Raw genomic sequence first — 6,536 nt, 5'->3', positions numbered from 1 at the left:
AAACAGACACATAGAGCAGTGGAACAGAGTAGAGAGCCCAGATATGGACCCTCAACTCTATGGTCAATTAATCTTCGACAAAACAGGAAAAAATATATGGTAGAAAAAAGACAGTCTCTTCAATAAATGGTGCTGAGAAAACTGGAGAGCTATATGTAGAAGGATGAAACTCGACCATTCTCTTACACCGTATACAAAGATAAACTCAAAATGGATAAAAGACCTCAATGTGAGACAGGAATCCATCAGAATCCTAGAGGAGAACATAGGCAGTAACCTCTTAGATATCAGTCACAGCAACTGCTTTCAAGATATGTCTCCAAAGGCAAAGGAAACAAAAGCAAAAATAAACTTTTGGGACTTTATCAAAATCAAAAGCTTCTGCACAGCAAAGGAAACAGTCAAGAAAACAAAGAGGCAACCCAAGAAATGGGAGAAGATATTTGCAAATGACAGTACAGACAAAAGGTTGATATCCAGGATCTATAACAAACTCTTCAAACTCAACACACACTAAACAGGCAAACATATCAAAAAAATGAGCAGAAGATATGAACATTGTCTTGATTGTCTCCAATCAAGACATACAAATGGCTATCAGACACATGAAAAAATGTTCATCATTATTAGCCCTCAGGGAGATTCAAATTAAAACCACATTGAGATATCACCTCACACCAGTTAGAATGGCCAAAATTAACAAAACAGAAAACGTGTTGGAGAGGATGTGGAGAAAGGGGAACCCTCTTCCACTGTTGGTGGAAATGCAAGTTGGTGCAGCCTCTTTGGAGAACAGTGTGGAGATTCCTCAAGAAATTAAAAATAGAGTTCCCTATGACCCTGCAACTGTACTCCTGGGTATTTACCCCAAAGATACAGATGTCATGAACATAAGGGCCATCTGTACCCCAATGTTTATAGCAGCAATGGCCACGGTTGCCAAACTATGGAAAGAACCAACAGACGAGTGGATAAGGAAGATGTGGTGCATATACACTATGGAGTATTATGCCTCCATCAGAAAGGATGAATACCCAACTTTTATAGCAACATGGACAGGACTAGAAGAGATTATGCTGAGTGAAATAAGTCAGGCAGAGAGAGACAATTATCATATGGTTTCACTTATTTGTGGGGCATAACAAATATCATGGAGGACAAGGGGTGTTAGAGAGGAGAAGGGAGTTGGGGTAAATTGGAAGGGGAGGTGAATCATAAGAGACTATGGACTCTGAAAAACAATCTGAGGGGTTTGAAGTGGTGGGGGGTGGGAGGTTGGGGTACCAGGTGGTGGGTATTATAGAGGGCACAGATTGCATGGAGCACTGGGTGTGGTGGAAAAATAATGAATACTGTTTTTCTGAAAATAAATAAATTGAAAAAATTAAAAAAAAAAACCCACATTGAGATATCACCTTACATCAGTTAGAATGGCCAAAATTAGCAAGATAGGAAACAACATGTGTTGGAGGGGATGTGGAGAAAGGGGAACCCTTTTACGCTGTTGTTGGGAATGCAAGTTGGTGCAGCCTCTTTGGAGAACAGTGTGGAGATTCCTCAAGAAATTAAAAATAGAACTTCCCTATAACCCTGCCATTGCACTCTTGGGTATTTACCCCAAAGATACAGATGTCGTGAAAAGAAGGGCCATCTGTACCCCAGTGTTTATAACAGCAATGGCCACGGTCGCCAAACTTTGGAAAGAACCAAGATGCCCTTCAACGGATGAATGGATAAGGAAGATGTGGTGCATATACACTATGGAGTATTATGCCTCCATCAGAAAGGATGAATACCCAAATTTTGTAGCAACATGGACAGGACTAGAAGAGATTATGCTGAGTGAAATAAGTCAAGCAGAGAGAGTCAATTATCATATGGTTTCACTTATTTGTGAAGCATAACAAATAGCATGGAGGACATGGGGAGATAGAGAAGAGAAAGGAGTTGGGAGAAATTGGAAGGGGAAGTGAACCATGAGAGACTATGGACTCTGAAAAACAATCTGAGGGTTTTGAAGGGGTAGGGGGTGGGAGGTCGGGGTACCAGGTGGTGGGTATTATAGAGAGCACACATTGCATGGAGCACTGGGTGTGGTGCAAAAATAATGAATACTGTTATGCTGAAAATAAAAAATAAATAAAAACAATAAAAACACTAAACTAATATATTAATGATACTTAAAACTTAAGAATAAAAGCAAAAAATATATAGTAGTTTCAGTTTTACTCAACTATAACTCATATACTGTGAAATTCACGTGATTTCAATATATATTTAAGTAATGATTACTTTTTTAATTTTTAAAAATTTTTAATTAACATATAATGTATTATTAGCCCCAGGGGTACAGGTCTGTGGATTGCCAGGTTTACATGCTTCACAGCACTCACTACAGTGAGTGATTATTATTATATTCACAAAGCTATGCAACCATCACCACAATCTTATATTAAATAATTTTATCATCACAGAAAGGAAAGATTGATCATCTATACTCACTCCCTAGCTCAAACTACACACTTTCTGTCTCTATAGACTTGTTTAGAAATCTTTTTACAGAAATAAAATCATACATATGGCCTTTTGTATCAGGCTTGTTTTACTTAGCCTAATGTTTTTGAGGTCCTTCAATACTTTACAGTAAGTATGCATAAATTTTGAAAAACAAAAATCAGTGGAGATTGAAATTTTTATTTTTCTCTTCAAGTGCCTATAATGAAAGTAGGAAATATTTACTTGAATCAGTTAGTCTTACATTAAGTAATATATATTGTATACACATGAGGAAGAGCAGAAATGCTCATATCCAACTACTTAATAAAACAAGTTTGGCTTGTTCCTTTCCTAATGGGGATTTACATGGAAAATTCTTGGTTTGTAATCTTGGATTTACGTGAATGATTCAGATACAGTGCATGCTGTCTTGGTGCTCATTCTGTACCTGGCCAGAATCCTACACATACACCCTCTCACCTAATACTGCATCTCTTTAGGGTAGTCCTGTGTCTAAGACCTGCAAAATTTACTTTATGGGGATCTAGATTTTTCATTTACTAATGAATATGTAGGGAATATATAATTATTCTACCTTCAGCTTCCTCCAAAGTACATCATAAACTAAATAAAATAATTACAATAAAATATGCAATTGATTATTCGAGAGAAGTAAATTTTCTTCACTAACAGAATTTTTGTCTAAACTATATGCATTCTTTCATTTATATTGCCTTTATTCACTTATCATACAAGAACAGGTATATTAAGTGTAGAATTAAAGAAATAGTTTTAGAGATTTGCTTGGGAAAGGAAAAAGAGAAATAAGGGAAACAAATGTTGGGGAAGCTATCAACATAAATGAATGCCAGTTTTCCCTCTAAAACAAAATGAAAATGCAAATAAAGCTATAAAATAGGCTTTAGTTTTATTAACTGCATTATACTTCACTGTATTCATTCCATATGTAAGTTTCTCTGTTGTATCATGGGGCATGAAATTCCATGTAGCAAAGGTATTCCCAAATTGTAGTTGGCATATTCATTTCATATTCATTCTCATTTCTCCAAAGAGCATCTAATTATTAAAATTACTTTTGGGGCACCTGGCTGATCAGTCAGTGAGCATCCGACCCTTGATTTCAGCTTAGGTCATGATCTCAGTCAGAATGGTGAGATCAAGCCCTGCATCAGGCTTCACACTCAGCATGCAGTCTGCTTGAAATTCTCTCTCTCCCTCCCCTTTGGCCCCTCTCCCTACTGGCTCCCTCTAAACAAACAAACGAAAAAATAAAATCTTTTTTTTTTTTTTAATTACTTTCACAAAGGTCTCCAAAGGACAATTCTTGCTCACTCACCAGATAATCATGAAACTCAGCCCTTAGAAGACCATGCACTGGGTGGCTGTCCTCTTCCAGACCCACTGTTATCATTCAAAAATCCACTCTGTCTAGTCCTGGAGGTTGACTGACAAGAACATCACTTTCATCTTTATTTTCCCTAATTTATATGCATTATCCAGTTCTTAATAATATCTCAAATAGGAAAATAGTTGAGGGAATTAAGGTTGGAGAATGGTAGTAGGACATTTTGACTAGGACCCGAGTAGAAATAAAAAGGAAAAAGTTAAGGTCATTGGAGAAAAGAGAACAGATACTCTCTATGTACCTTCCTATCTGCATTCAGTCCCTTTTCTAAAGGTACTATTCCTCTTACTCACTGCTCTGAATTTTCTTCTTCCCATGTACTAACAATGTTTTCATTTGGTTTAACATGTACATTGGAATGGGCCTAGATTAAGGATCAGATTGACTGGGCTTGAATACCAGCTTTGACCTTTGTTAGCTGTGTAACTGTAAGTCATTAAATACTTCTATGCCTTAGTTTCCTTATATGCATAATAATAATAATAATAATAATAATAATAATCCTGCCTTCATGGGATTGCTATGAACATTAATAAATGCATTAATAAATATGAACCACTTAGAACACAGTATAGCACATACTGATTACTTAATTGTTACTGATCATTTTATATCATTCTAGATCCTGTGAACAATAAAAACACCAAGTAAAGACAATTTAGTATGACACATTACAACTGAAGCAAAATCTGTATGTTAGAGTTGAATCATTTCACTATTCACTTCTTAACCATCACATACATACATTTACACAAAACACACCCACTTCTCACTGTGAATAATAGCAATATAAGAAATTGAGAAAACATGTTCATAAAGAACTAAGGATGAGTCTATGCTTCCAGAAATTCTCAGTGTACTACACAACAGAAAGAAAAAGCAAAATTATTTTTAAAAGATTTTATTTATTTATTTATTTATTTATTTAATTATTTATTTAGAATGTGTGAGCTGGGGGACAGGCAGAGAGAGAAAAAGAGAGAGAATCTCAAGCAGATAAGTGTGGAGCTCTGTGCAGGGATCAATCTCACAATCCTGAGATCATGACCTGAGCTGAAACCAAGAATTGGATCCTTAACCATCTGAGCCACCCAGGCATCCAAAAAGCAAAACAATCTTTAATGAATTAAAGGACTTTCTTTCACATACAAATTAGCCCTATGTTGTGTGTGTGTGTGTGTGTGTGTGTTTATATTTCTTTCTTCATTTTAGAAACATGGAATGAGCTTAATGAGCTTACCTCACTGATACACAACAATACAATTTCCTTATCTTTCAAATTGCATATTTCTTAGATATTGTTGTATGATAATCTCAAGAGGCAAAATTAATACTAATATAACTACTTATCTAATTTTTCCATGTGAGCAAATTAGTAACAATCAAGATCAATTGATAAGAGGGTCATTTACCAGAATAAAAAAATAGAAAATAAAATTTCTATTCCTTCAAATGCTTTTCAATTGCTGTATAGCTATATTGTTTCAAAGTGATGTGATGAATAAACTAATTTCAAATTATAGACAGTGATGCTGATATGTTTAATATTATATATTTTCATAAGGTCAACTATTATTCATCAAATAGAAATAGGAAATCATCAGTGCTATTTGTGGCTTTATTTTTATTTATTCTCTTTCTATAAAAGAACTACTGCAGCCTTTCTCAATCAAAGAAATGTATCCTAAAAATGGATCTGTAATGACTGAGTTTATTTTACTAGGATTTTCTGCAGGATGGGAGCTTCAGATTCTCTTCTTTGTAACATTCTCCTTAATCTACAGTGCCACTGTGTTGGGAAATATTCTCATTATGGTCACAGTGACATTTAGTTCCACTCTTCATTCTCCCATGTACTTCCTCCTTGGAAACCTCTCTTTTCTGGATATGTGTCTCTCCACTGTCACCACACCCAACATGATCACAGACTTACTCAATGAACACAAGACCATCTCCATATGGGGCTGCATGACCCAGATGTTATTTATGCACTTCTTTGGGGGTGCCTAGATGACTCTTTTGATAGCCATGGCCTTTGACAGATATGTAACCATATGCAAACCCCTGCACTGCAGGACAATCATGAGCCAGAGGTTGCTGAGTGGATTTGTGATACTTTCATGGACAATTGGGTTTGTACACACCATGAGCCAGATAGTATTAACAGTAAACTTGCCTTTCTATGGCCCCAATGTCATAGACAATATATTTTGTGACCTTCCCCTTGTGATTAAGCTTGCTTGTACGGACACATACACACTGGAATTCTTTGTTATTGCTAACAGTGGGCTGCTCTCATTCATCTGTTTCATCCTCCTCCTTGTCTCCTACACTGTCATCCTGATCACTGTACAACAAAGATCATCTGGAGGGCTCTCCAAGGCTCTGTCCACACTGTCTGCACACATCATTGTGGTCACTCTGTTATTTGGACCTTGTATCTTTATCTATGCCTGGCCATTCAACAGTTTTTCTGGCAATAAAGTCCTTGCTGTATTTTAACTGTTATCACACCCTTACTGATTCTATTATTTACACTCTGAGAAATCAGAAAATGCAAGGGGCCATGAGAAAATTACAGTTCCAACATGTTATCTCTATACAGAACTTCTAG

The 6,536-nt window shown here is 36.1% G+C and overlaps 1 pseudogene across 1 annotated transcript; it reads left to right on the top strand.

Annotated features, from left to right (window-relative positions):
• Positions 1 to 5,599: 5,599 nt before the first annotated feature.
• On the top strand, positions 5,600 to 6,536 carry LOC309867743 (olfactory receptor 4L1-like; annotated as a pseudogene). Its single transcript has one exon. The product of its transcript is annotated as an olfactory receptor 4L1-like (transcript).

Source organism: Mustela nivalis (assembly GCF_964662115.1).
Source record: "Mustela nivalis genome assembly, chromosome: 6".
Taxonomy (NCBI): Eukaryota; Metazoa; Chordata; class Mammalia; order Carnivora; family Mustelidae; genus Mustela; species Mustela nivalis.
The sequence above is the reverse complement of the archived record's forward strand: the minus strand, read 5'-3'. Positions and strand labels throughout refer to the sequence as shown.